Source organism: Lissotriton vulgaris, chromosome 1_1, assembly GCF_964263255.1.
Source record: "Lissotriton vulgaris chromosome 1_1, aLisVul1.2, whole genome shotgun sequence".
Taxonomy (NCBI): Eukaryota; Metazoa; Chordata; class Amphibia; order Caudata; family Salamandridae; genus Lissotriton; species Lissotriton vulgaris.
The window spans coordinates 96,774,088-96,787,334 of record NC_141685.1 but is presented as its reverse complement, the minus strand read 5'-3'; positions in this window follow the sequence as shown (position 1 = coordinate 96,787,334).

The window sequence follows — 13,247 nt, the reverse complement described above, 5'->3', positions numbered from 1 at the left end:
ACACCAGAAGGCAGTGGGGGCTTCGAGGTGAGTCCAGGGGGGAGGGGACACCAGAGGGCAGTGGGGGCTTCGAGGTGAGTCCAGGGGGGAGGGGACACCAGAGGGCAGTGGGGGCTTTGAGGTGAGTCCAGGGGGGAGAGGGAGGGGACACCAGAGGGCAGTGGGAGCTTCGAGGTGAGTCCAGGGGGGAGGGGACACCAGAGGGCAGTGGGGGCTTCGAGGTGAGTCCAGGGGGGAGGGGAGGGGACACCAGAGGACAGGGGGGCTTCGAGGTGAATCCAGGAGGGAGGGGACACCAGAGGGCAGTGGGGGCTTCGAGGTGAGTCCAGGGGGGAAGGGGAGGGGACACCAGAGGCCAGTGGGGGCTTTGAGGTGAGTCCAGAGGGGAGGGGAGGGGACACCAGAGGGCAGTGGGGACTTCGAGGTGAGTCGGGAGGGGAGGGGACACCAGAGGGCAGTGGGGGCTTCGAGGTGAGTCCAGGAGGGAGGGGACACCAGAGGGCAGTGGGGGCTTTGAGGTGAGTCCAGAGGGGAGGGGAGGGGACACCAGAGGGCAGTGGGGACTTCGAGGTGAGTCGGGAGGGGAGGGGACACCAGAGGGCAGTGGGGGCTTCGAGGTGAGTCCAGGAGGGAGGGGACACCAGAGGGCAGTGGGGCTTCGAGGTGAGTCCAGGAGGGAGGGGACACCAGAGGGCAGTGGGGGCTTCGAGGTGAGTCCAGGGGGGAGGGGACACCAGAGGGCAGTGGGGGCTTCGAGGTGAGTCCCAGGGGGAGGGGACACCAGAGGGCAGTGGGGCTTCGAGGTGAGTCCAGGGGGGGAGGGGACACCAGAGGGCAGTGGGGGCTTCGAGGTGAGTCCAGGGAGGAGGGGACACCAGAGGGCAGTGGGGGCTTCGAGTTGAGTCCAGGGGGGAGGGGACACCAGAGGGCATTGGGGGCTTCGAGGTGAGTCCAGGGGGGAGGGGACACCAGAGGGCAGTGGGGCTTCAAGGTGAGTCCAGGGGGGAGGGGACACCAGAGGGCAGTGGGGGCTTCGAGGTGAGTCCCGGGGGAGGGGACACCAGAGGGCAGTGAGGCATCGAGGTGAGTCCAGGGTTGAGGGGACACCAGAGGGCAGTGGGGGCTTCGAGGTGAGTCCCGGGGGGAGGGGACACCAGAGGGCAGTGGGGCTTCAAGGTGAGTCCAGGGGGGAGGGGACACCAGAGGGCAGTGGGGCTTCAAGGTGAGTCCAGGGGGAGGGGACACCAGAGGGCAGTGGGGGCTTCGAGGTGATTCCAGGTGGGAGGGAACACCAGGGGGCAGTGGGGGCTTCGAGGTGAGTCCAGGGAGGTGAGTCCAGGGGGGAGGGTACACCAGCGGGCAGTGGGGGCTTTGAGGTGAGTCCAGGGGGGAGGGGACACCAGAGGGCAGTGGGGGCTTCGAGGTGAGTCCAGGGGGGAGGGGACACCAGAGGGCAGTGGGGGCTTCGAGGTGAGTCCCAGGGTGAGGGTGAGGTAATATAAATTTTATGGTCATGTTGTGTTCCCTAGCGAGTACCCCACCGACTCCATGTACGAGTTAAAAGTGCATGTAACTTCCCTCCTGTACCAGCTATGAAGACGCAAATACATTTGCGTCCAACGTTAACTTGTCCTCTTTCAGACCCACCATGAATGGGTTTGATGGTCCGTTCCTAAGTATGCTATGCCAACGTCTTTTTGAAGTGTACTCCTACGTTTTTCAGCCTGGCTGAAAGTAGGCCCTGAATCTCTGCCACCGAGCCTCTTCTCTGGCTTCTGACTGCGAGGGCCTCTGCCCAAGCAGCCCCCGTACCCGTGAACTCTGACTTACTTCTAGCGCGGCCCTCCGTGCTCAGCTCAGCCTGCTGCCTGCCAAGATTGACTATAACCTTCGAGTTATCTGTTTTCCTCCCCGAAGATACATTCCAGCCTGCTAGCTTCAGTAAACATCCTTCCTCAGCTACAGGGCTAAAGGGCCGACCTGTCTTTATGCAAGTAATTCATAGCCTCTGTTGCCATGCTTCCATGGAAGGCCCCATGCCCCCACGCTTCTCATACAGACACTCAGGCGCTTATACACGCACTCACAGCAAGTATAGAATAGCTTCTGCTCTAGAGACCTTTCTGCCCAGATAGCTTAGTTCCTAAACATCAGATATCAGATATGATAGAAGCACAAGTTGATCTGACATGCCAGACTTCTGTCTCTTTCCGTCAGTGTAAATGTCAAGTCCCCTGCACCCCGTCTATCACACGTCATGCAGCTGCGCGCGCATCCAAGCTTCCGATTTCTGCTGACATTGCAACATTCTGTTAGCACCACCCCTTGGTGCCACCCACTTGCGTCACCTATCAGTGACGTTTTCTAGCACACACCCTAGTTCACGCCTAGTTTACGCCTCTTGATGATGTATTAGCACCACGTGTATACTGTTATCTTGTCTTCTCTCAGCTGCTACGCCTCTTACATTGAACATTATGATGTTAATCAAGTATATAAGCTATGTATTGTCAATAAACGCCAGCGCGCTCATCTATCCCTTCTGACATCCTGTGTGGTGGTCAGAACATGATATCCTGATTCCTTTATGAGGAATAAAACCCTTAGAAACTCTTGCACCACGGACTCTGTTTTCCTTCATTTCGATTGAGTTATTATTGATTAAGTACTTACCTGCATAGAAATTAAGAGAGTAAATTAATTATTTACATCATTATGGCGCCCGAATAGGGACCCCTCCCCCACCTCACGCGCCGGAAGGTGCGTTGCAATCCGTGTCCCCTGCCATCAGTTAGACGGACAACACGTGTACTGGCAGGATTTCCTGCATCCCCCTCTGACACACGGAGGTGACGAAGACTGCGATCAGTGCCCAGACGAGGCGGTGAGGAGTGCGGAGGATCCCGACCAGAGCCCAGCCGAAGGAAGCAAGGTCCGAGGTGTGAAGAGGCCCACCAGTTTTCCGAAGTTTTCCGAAGTTTTCCGAAGTTTTCCGAAGTTTTCCGAAGTTTTCCGAAGTTCCGAGTCGAGTCCCGTCGAGTTTCCGAGGCCTTCTGTTTTCCGTGCTTCCCGGTGAGTACCATTGCTGGGTCGTATCTAGACGGGTTTGGGTACGCAAGTCCGGTCTGCACTGTTTTTAGGCAGTGTATCTGTACTGTTTAGCAGTATATAAAGCATTCCGAATTTCTGCACTGTTACAGCAGTGTATCTGTATCGTTGAGCGGTACATTCAGAGTAGGGGGAAGTTAGCTATGTCTTTAAATGTTTCATGTGATTAATGTCGTGGTATGAATGTGATTGTTTTTATTATTGTGTTTTTGTATAAATAGTTACAGTTGACATTAAGTATCAAGGATCAAGCATTCCAGTATCAAGTAGGCACAATGCCGTTTTTCAACAAATTAAAGCAGATAGGAACTAGGAAAGGGATGTTAGAGGAAGAAATTCCAATCCCCCCTAGGGACACTCCAGGTAATTTTATGTACAATAAACATGGCATAGACGCCATCTTGTATCTAGAGTTATGGACAGATTATACCAAGCACCTAGAGGAAAGATACCGATGGCCAGTTAACGGAACATGGGATGCCGAGTGCATCATAAAGGTAGAAGAAATATTACGGAAAAAGAAAGCTAGACAATCTCAGAAAGACGCCATAGAATTTTGGCGTAAGGAATCACGTAAACGTGCTGATAGAGCACTCCGTAGAGAAGACAGGCTTAAAGAATCAGAAAAAGCCCAAGAAAACGAACTAGTTACTGAGGGAATTCGAGTAAAGGTAGAACAAATAGATCGTATCCAAAATGGTAAAGTGAACAACATGTATCTTTTGGCCGATGGTACCCCTGACGCCATTTCAGAAATACCGAAAAATTTGCCGTCACCATTAGTTCCAACTAAAGTAATGCATAAGACTACTAAAGACATATTCCTAAATTCATACCTCGAAGATGTAGCGCCAGCTTACACCAATCTGCCTGTTCGTGCCCTGCCTACTGACGGGGCCGGGGGTGGTACTGCCCCCCAAGATCACTCTCAGCCAACACCGAAAAAGACTAGTTCCGTTCCGCCAGCTCCGCCACTTCCCTCACCTAAAACTGAGTTACCGAAACCACTTCAATCAGATCCTACTAAAAGACAAATTCAGATACTGACTACACACAGAGATAATGCCCAAGCTTCCGCTTCAGAAGGTGCGACCGCGGGTCTCCAGACCCCGCCACCGACTCACAGATTAAATCTCAGAGGTCAGCAGAGTCCTCTTACGTACAGATCCCCCCGTTCTTCTAATTCATCCCGTCTTGATGCACTAAAAGAAAATATGTCAGTTTGTAGATACGATCCAGAACCTGGACAGGACGACTTAATGGTATTAGCGTCTTTACGGTTAAGATCTGCTACTGATAGTTTGTTATGTTATGCAGGAATGAAGGAGCGCCTAGATAGAATATATGAGTTCGTTCAAACGGGAAAGGACCCCGACAGTATTAAGGATGCCCTGGAGAAACAGAAAGTTAACATGCAAGGACTGATACTACGATTTTTCATAAATTGTCTAATAAGAGAACGAGACAGGCCCGGAACAGAGCAGAGTGAATTAGATGCATTGAACAAGTGGGGTCAAAATATAGCCGACGGAAAACATGACAGACAAAATTGCATAGAGGCCATGTATAAAAAGATTAAGAAAGCAGTGATAGCAGTACACGAGAAAGAGAAAGAAAAGGCTCCCTCCGAGGAGGAAGAAGAATCTGAAGAACCAGAACCAACTACAAGTACTATAGCCTATGTAGGTAGGGGAAACTACCTTAGGAAAGGTATCCGTCCGGAAAGCAAGAGAGTTTTCTTCTCTGCCTTAACGAATCCGAATTCTGCTGAGCATCAGTTCCAGGAAACTGATAAACGGCTTCGAGATCGAGTTGGGTACCATGTACTCAATTCTATGGATGAACAAGAATTAGCCCGATCAGCGGTATCATGGGCCGAAAATGCAGACATATATAATGATGACACCGTAGCACAGACATTTCTGAACCTCTCCCCCGACGAACAGAAATTAGCAGGGGTATATATGATTCAGCACCTTCTCATTAAGTACAGAAAACATTATTCCGATCCAGGTCCCTTACATGAGACACTAGAAGCACTACTGATGGATAGATGGAGAGGCCTAAGCACTAAATTAGTTCAAATAATTCTAGAACAACGACGCAGATATGATACTTTTGTAAGTCCTGAATATGTCCCCGCCCCACCTCCAGAAAGGAAAATGTACCATATGCAGTGCGGGAGTGAGGGATAATTCTAGAACAACGACGCAGATATGATACTTTTGTAAGTCCTGAATATGTCCCCGCCCCACCTCCAGAAAGGAAAATGTACCATATGCAGTGCGGGAGTGGTATTGAAAGTCAGAACCCCTTACGAGAAGTGCACCCTGTCATGGGTGAGGATAAAACTTTGAAACGCGTGTATGTACACACGCCTCTGACTAAATTAGAACTGTTAGAAATGAAGAAATTAGTACCATGCCATGATAAAGACCCTGCAGGTTTCCATAGAGAGCTTAAAGACATGTTATTAATGGGGGACTACACATATGATGATATCATGAAAATGTTGAAAGTATTATTGCCTACGGGTATATTCGAGAAATTAAAGGAAAAGGACTGGGAGGTGGGAGACGCAAAGATTGCCTGGGCAGAAATAGAAGACGAAGAGAAAAAACGGGTTCCAGGGTTAGGCCTTGGGGACAAAACTAAAGCATTACCAGGTTTGATAGTACAGGTCCTGCCCAGATTATTGACAACTAGAAAGGAGGATTGGGATGCAATCTCGTCCTGTAAACAGAAACATGATGAAGATACTAGCGACTTTTATTCAAGATTCGAGAAATGTTTTATTATCAATAGTGGCCTCCAGCCAAGTAGCGAGTCGTACCCACATCTTTTTGTATCAAAGTTAGTCGAGAATTCCCTACCGTTAGTTAAAAATAGAGTGTATAAAGTCGAGAGTACATGGCAAGCAAATACGCCATCCCAGATGTTACAAATGTTACAATATCACCAGAATAGAATTAGGGAAGAACAAGATCAGGAACAGAAGCGTATGAAAGACACGAAAATGAAAATGTTAGTAGCCCAGACGGTCCCATCCGACAATCACAGGAAAGGTACGACCCAGACAAGTCACGCTGCAGCTCCTGTTAAAGGGACATGCAATTATTGCAAGCAGCCAGGTCACTACGTACACGAATGTGCAGTTCTGAAACATAACATAGCGACAGGTAAAACTAAAGAGAGACCGCATCCGCCTAGACAAGATCATAACCAGCATCAGTCTACACAGAATACACAGCCCATGCATGCATCTGCACAGACAGCACAGACCGTAGCAGTACCACAGCCACAGCCCATTGCTGCAACTCAACAAGTCTCACAACAGATGTACCAGTATGCCCAGTCTGCTTACCCCGAATATTCCAGATATACATGAAACAGCCTAGAGAGGGAAGGTGGCTTGCCTCTTATCGAGATTCCTGTAGATCAAGAAGGTCCTTATGTACACAGTCAAGTATTGGGGAAAGATAGAAAGTTTTTAATTGACACAGGGGCAAGTCGCACTACAATAAGTCATGACGAAGTTCCAGGGGCACCCCTCTCAGGCTCACAAAATGTTTCCCTTGGTTTTTCAGGACAACCTATTGTAAATGAAGTATCAGAACCAGTTCCCCTGGCTGTGGGTCCATTATCACGCGTTACAGACCTGTTACTAACAAAATCATGTCCGGAAAATCTGTTAGGAATTAAAACACTGAAAGCTCTAGGAGCTATAATATGCTGCTCCCCGGAGGGGGTTAGACTCTTTCTGCGGGATTTCAAGGGTCATTACGTCCTTCGTGAGTTTGACGTCAGATTGAAAAATGTACCTGATTACCTGTGGGCAAAAGGCCCAACTGATGTAGGATGTATGCACATTACACCATACCGTGTTACCCTCAAGGCAGGTGTTGTATTACCCAGAATCAGACAATATAAGTTACCACCCGATGCTGTAGCGGCTTTACTGAAAATCATTGAAGAGCTCATTGCCCAAGGAGTGGTCGTCGAGACCGACTCCAATATCTGTAATTCACCCATCATTCCGATTCTTAAACGTACTGATCCCAATGCACCGCCAGTATATCGGCTGGTGATTGATCTCCGAGAATTGAATAAATGCATTATCCCACAGTATCCTGTGGTCCCCGATATATCATCTCTCTTGACTGCTATTGATTCAGAAGCAACGTTCTTTACTGTAATTGATCTCAAGAACGCCTTCTTCAGCGTGCCTATTGATCCGGAGAGCCAATATCTCTTCGGATTCTGTTTAAATGGACGCAGTTTCAAATTTTCGCGCGCACCTCAAGGATTCACAGAAAGCCCCAGCATCTATAGTCAAGCACTGAAAAGACAACTAGATTGTATTCAAATGCCAGTTAACACCGCTTTACTACAATACGTCGATGATCTGCTGATCACCGCACGAAGTGAGCCCGAATGTGAAAAAGCATCACTGACAGTTTTACATTTCCTGGCTGACAAGGGACACAAGGTGTCTCCTTCGAAGCTACAATTCTGCGCTCAGCAAGTTGTGTACTTGGGTCACTTACTGTCCAAAGTGGGGAGACAGCTCACTCCCGATCGCATTCAGTTAATTGTGAACATGCCGCAACCCAAGACACAAAAGGAAGTGCGGGCCTTCATAGGCCTCACCTCGTACTGCAGACAATGGATTCCTCAGTATGCATTTCTAGCTAAACCACTCATCCAGTTAACGACACAGGAGGCAGCGACTTCGACTGTCCTCCCTTGGACTCAGGAACACACACAAGCTTTTGAAGAATTAAAGAAAGTTTTATGCCAAGCACCAGTTTTAGCGACACCATGTTACAGCAAACCGTTTACACTTTTTGTTACAGAACGTGAAGGCACAGCGTTGTCTGTCCTCACTCAAGACCAAGCAGGTTCACATAAGCCTTGTGCTTATTTTTCTAGTACATTGGATTCAGTAGCTCAAGCACTCCCTGCGTGCTTAAAGTCAGTAGCAGCAACAGCGTTAGCAATAAGACAAAGTGATTCAATTGTTTTAGGTCATCAGTTAACAGTTCAAGTACCACATTCTGTAGAGGTTTTGTTAAACAGAACCCAGACTCAACACTTAACTATAGCACGACTGACAGGTTATGAATTAACACTATTCCAGCCACACATAGAAATCAGACGTTGCAGCATCCTGAACCCAGCAACACTGTTACCTACAGTTATGACAGATCCAGCTCCGCATGATTGTATAGAAATAATTAATGCAGTAACTAAGCCTAGACGAGACTTAACAGATGTCCCATTGACAAATCCAGACCTGACACTTTATGTGGATGGTTCATGCATGAGAACAAGTACAGGAGAATTAGTGGCCGCGTACGCCGTGACCACTGAAACTGAAATTAAAGAAACACATCGTATTGACACACTGTCTGCTCAAGCAGCAGAGCTCATCGCTCTGACCCGAGCTTGTATTCTAGCCAAGAACAGAAATGTTAACATATACACAGATTCCCGCTATGCCTTCGGAGTTGTACACGACTTCGGAGTCCTCTGGCAAGAACGAGGTTTTCTGACTTCCCATGGGGCCAAGATACAACATGGCCCCCTTATTCAAGCACTGTTAGAAGCAATACATTTGCCCTCGGGCATATCAGTCATGAAGTGTAAGGCACATACTAAAGTCACAGATTCTGTTTCCCAGGGTAACGACCTGGCAGACCAGACAGCAAAACACACAGCACTGACTCGCACCCAGACTACTGATGTGACAAAGACAATAGTCCAGACCCAGTGTATGGCAGTTAGAGATCCCGCCCTAGATGTAATTGATATCCAGACACATGCTACTCCAGAGGAGATAAAGAAATGGACTGAACTAGGAGGGATTCAGACAGATCAAGGTTGGGTGACGAAGGGCAAATCTATATGGTTTCTCCCCGACTCAATGGTTCAAGTCATAATAAATACAGCACATAGTCCTGCCCATCTTGGAGAGAAAGCCATGTTAGACAGTTTACAGAATCTCTGGTACAACAAACACTTACGAGCAGCAGCAAAACAGAAAGTGCGTACTTGCATGATCTGTTGTCAGTTCAATCCAGGTAAAAGTGTCCCTGTTGAGCAAGGTGGATTCCATCCTCCCGATCACCCTTTTGAAGTCCTCCAGATGGATTATATCCAGATGAATAGCTGTAGAGGATTTAAGTATGTCCTTGTAATTGTTTGTGCTCTGTCCCGCTGGACCGAAGCATACCCAGTCCCAGACTACACTGCTCCGACCACTGCCAGACAGTTGGTTCGTGAATTCTTCCCACGGTACGGTTTGCCCCGTGTCGTGTATTCAGATAACGGACAGCCGTTCTCGTCCGAGCTGATGAAACAAGTTTCCCTCTTGCTAGGATATCAGTGGAGGTTCCACTGTGTCCGACATCCCGAAGCAGCTGGCCTTGTAGAAAGGCATAATCAGACACTAAAAATCCGTCTTGCCAAGATCTGTCAGGAAAAAGGGGTCGACTGGATAGTCGCCCTGCCCGTGGCACTATTCTACATGAGAATGGTCGCCCACTCAAGATCAGGGCTATCCCCGTACGAAGTGGTCTTTGGCAGACCGCCGAATATGTGGGGGACGCCCGTTCCGAAAAAGATCACTGATATTGATTGTAACATGTTGACAGATTACCTTGCCTCCTTGATGTCTGCACTCCAATCATGTCGTTCACAGGTTGCCGCAGCCTTCCCTGACAACACCGATGTAAAGGCGAATGAGGTCCGTCCAGGGGACCTGGTAGTCGTCCGGAATTTCGACCGGAAAAGTCCGCTGGAGCCCCGCTGGAAGTCTCCAAAGACCGTTCTGCTTACCACCAGGACCGCCGTGAAAATCGAGGGGAGAAAGGGGTGGGTCCACACGAGTCACATCAAGCTATGCAATGAACTAAAAAACGGACTGAAACAGGACTCTGACTCGTCCACCCCCACCAAAGACTGTGTTGAAGCACAAGACGTTACTGTGCCTAAAAGAGAAAAGACTCCTCAAGAACTTTTCCGTATGAAGCTTCGATCTAGCAAGTCAGACAGTTTAATTGTTTAAGTCCTCCCCTAGGTGAATCGGTTAAATAGTTTCTGACATGTACCCCCTAGATCGAGTCAGAGAGAGAGAGGAAAAGAGAAGAACATATTGCAAATCACTTCGTAGTCACTGCATAGTGACACTAATAATCATGTTTATTCTGAGTATTCTAATTATTATTGCCAGCATTCTGCTCCCTATGTACTGGCCTATTTTCAGGCGTGAACAATCTGTTTACAATGTTTCTGCTGAACACACTTTTAGTGAACTCCCCGCACATGAACTCTCTTACAGACTTGCGCTGCGCAACAACACATTCATTAGTATGTTACACCATTCCCATCAGACAAATAATGCTACAGACTGTTGGATATGTGGCCGACTCCCTCCCTACCAGAATTACAAGGGAGCTCTGCCTCTCTTTCCGTACCCATTCACTCACAATGGCTCCTGTGGAGCATGGTTTAAAATAATTAATTCTTTAGATCCTGATATTGCTGTTTTCGATGGGGGCTGGGTTTGGGGAAACTTGAACTTAGTCCTGCTCAACGTCTGTTATCCGGATAAAGAGGGACTTCCCACTCGAATAGGAACTGATCTAGAAAATGAAGTATATGGATTAGGTAATTACACAATTAGCCTTATGATCCTCACTGTTGAATCTGAAACTGCTCCAGTTCTGCCCCATATGTTAGTATTACCAGTCACAGGTGAATTATGTGTTAGCAAGAAAGGTTCAGTACACGTAGGTCATAGTAAATGCACTACTGTGGTCAAGTTCAGTGACCATGGTAAATCGTCTTTTAAAGCTACCAGTCATTCCTACTTTGTTTGTGGTCATACCGCATACATACGTTTGCCTCCAGATTGGGATGGTACCTGTTACATTGCATTCCTTCTGCCACCTGTTTTTCTAGCTCCCCCTGATTACCATAGAAATACGAATCTAGCACCAAATAGACCCAAAAGAGATATTCCCCTTGTCGACTACACAGAAACGGCATGGGAACAGTACACTGATTTCAATAAAGGATTCTTTTTCTTCCTAGGTCCTGTCCAAAACAGTAAATTAATACGCAGATTAACGAGAACACTTGAAGCAGTAGTGAACGAAACTGCCTCCGCTCTAGGTAACTTAACAGAGGAGCAGTCTGCTATACGGACTGTTGTCCTTCAAAATCGTCTTGTGATTGACGTCATCTTGGCAGATAGAGGTGGAGCTTGTAAGGTCATCGGGTCAAGCTGCTGTGTTTTCATTCCACAAAACGCACCATCTGTCTATCAAGCTATCACCCGTTTACATAAAATTGCAAATCAGATACATCAGAATCCAGGCACCTGGACTTGGTCCGGTTGGTTCTGGACTACGTTAACAGCTTGGGGATGGAAGATCTTATCCTTCCTAGGCATTGGTCTTGTTATAGTATTCAGTTGTTGCCTATGCCTGCAGTGTGGGCCAGCGATATGTGGACTGTGTGCCACATCCTGCATTGAGCATTCCAGTTGCCTCTCAAACAGTCAAAGAAAGAAAGACGAACATATAATGTTACAAGAACAAACTGATCGATTTATGAGGATCGATATATCATGAAGGGTCCGTAGGGAACAAGGAGGGAATGAGGTAATATAAATTTTATGGTCATGTTGTGTTCCCTAGCGAGTACCCCACCGACTCCATGTACGAGTTAAAAGTGCATGTAACTTCCCTCCTGTACCAGCTATGAAGACGCAAATACATTTGCGTCCAACGTTAACTTGTCCTCTTTCAGACCCACCATGAATGGGTTTGATGGTCCGTTCCTAAGTATGCTATGCCAACGTCTTTTTGAAGTGTACTCCTACGTTTTTCAGCCTGGCTGAAAGTAGGCCCTGAATCTCTGCCACCGAGCCTCTTCTCTGGCTTCTGACTGCGAGGGCCTCTGCCCAAGCAGCCCCCGTACCCGTGAACTCTGACTTACTTCTAGCGCGGCCCTCCGTGCTCAGCTCAGCCTGCTGCCTGCCAAGATTGACTATAACCTTCGAGTTATCTGTTTTCCTCCCCGAAGATACATTCCAGCCTGCTAGCTTCAGTAAACATCCTTCCTCAGCTACAGGGCTAAAGGGCCGACCTGTCTTTATGCAAGTAATTCATAGCCTCTGTTGCCATGCTTCCATGGAAGGCCCCATGCCCCCACGCTTCTCATACAGACACTCAGGCGCTTATACACGCACTCACAGCAAGTATAGAATAGCTTCTGCTCTAGAGACCTTTCTGCCCAGATAGCTTAGTTCCTAAACATCAGATATCAGATATGATAGAAGCACAAGTTGATCTGACATGCCAGACTTCTGTCTCTTTCCGTCAGTGTAAATGTCAAGTCCCCTGCACCCCGTCTATCACACGTCATGCAGCTGCGCGCGCATCCAAGCTTCCGATTTCTGCTGACATTGCAACATTCTGTTAGCACCACCCCTTGGTGCCACCCACTTGCGTCACCTATCAGTGACGTTTTCTAGCACACACCCTAGTTCACGCCTAGTTTACGCCTCTTGATGATGTATTAGCACCACGTGTATACTGTTATCTTGTCTTCTCTCAGCTGCTACGCCTCTTACATTGAACATTATGATGTTAATCAAGTATATAAGCTATGTATTGTCAATAAACGCCAGCGCGCTCATCTATCCCTTCTGACATCCTGTGTGGTGGTCAGAACATGATATCCTGATTCCTTTATGAGGAATAAAACCCTTAGAAACTCTTGCACCACGGACTCTGTTTTCCTTCATTTCGATTGAGTTATTATTGATTAAGTACTTACCTGCATAGAAATTAAGAGAGTAAATTAATTATTTACATCAAGGGGACACCAGAGGGCAGTGGGGCATCGAGGTGAGTCCAGGGGGGAGGGGACACCAGAGGGCAGTGGGGGCTTCGAGGTGAGTCCCAGGGGGAGGGGACACCAGAGGACAGTGGGGCTTCAAGGTGAGTCCAGGGGGAGAGAACACCAGAGGGCAGTGGGGGCTTCGAGGTGAGTTCAGGGGGGAGGGAACACCAGAGGGCAGTGGGGGCTTCGAGGTGAGTCCAGGGAGGTGAGTCCAGGGGGGAGGG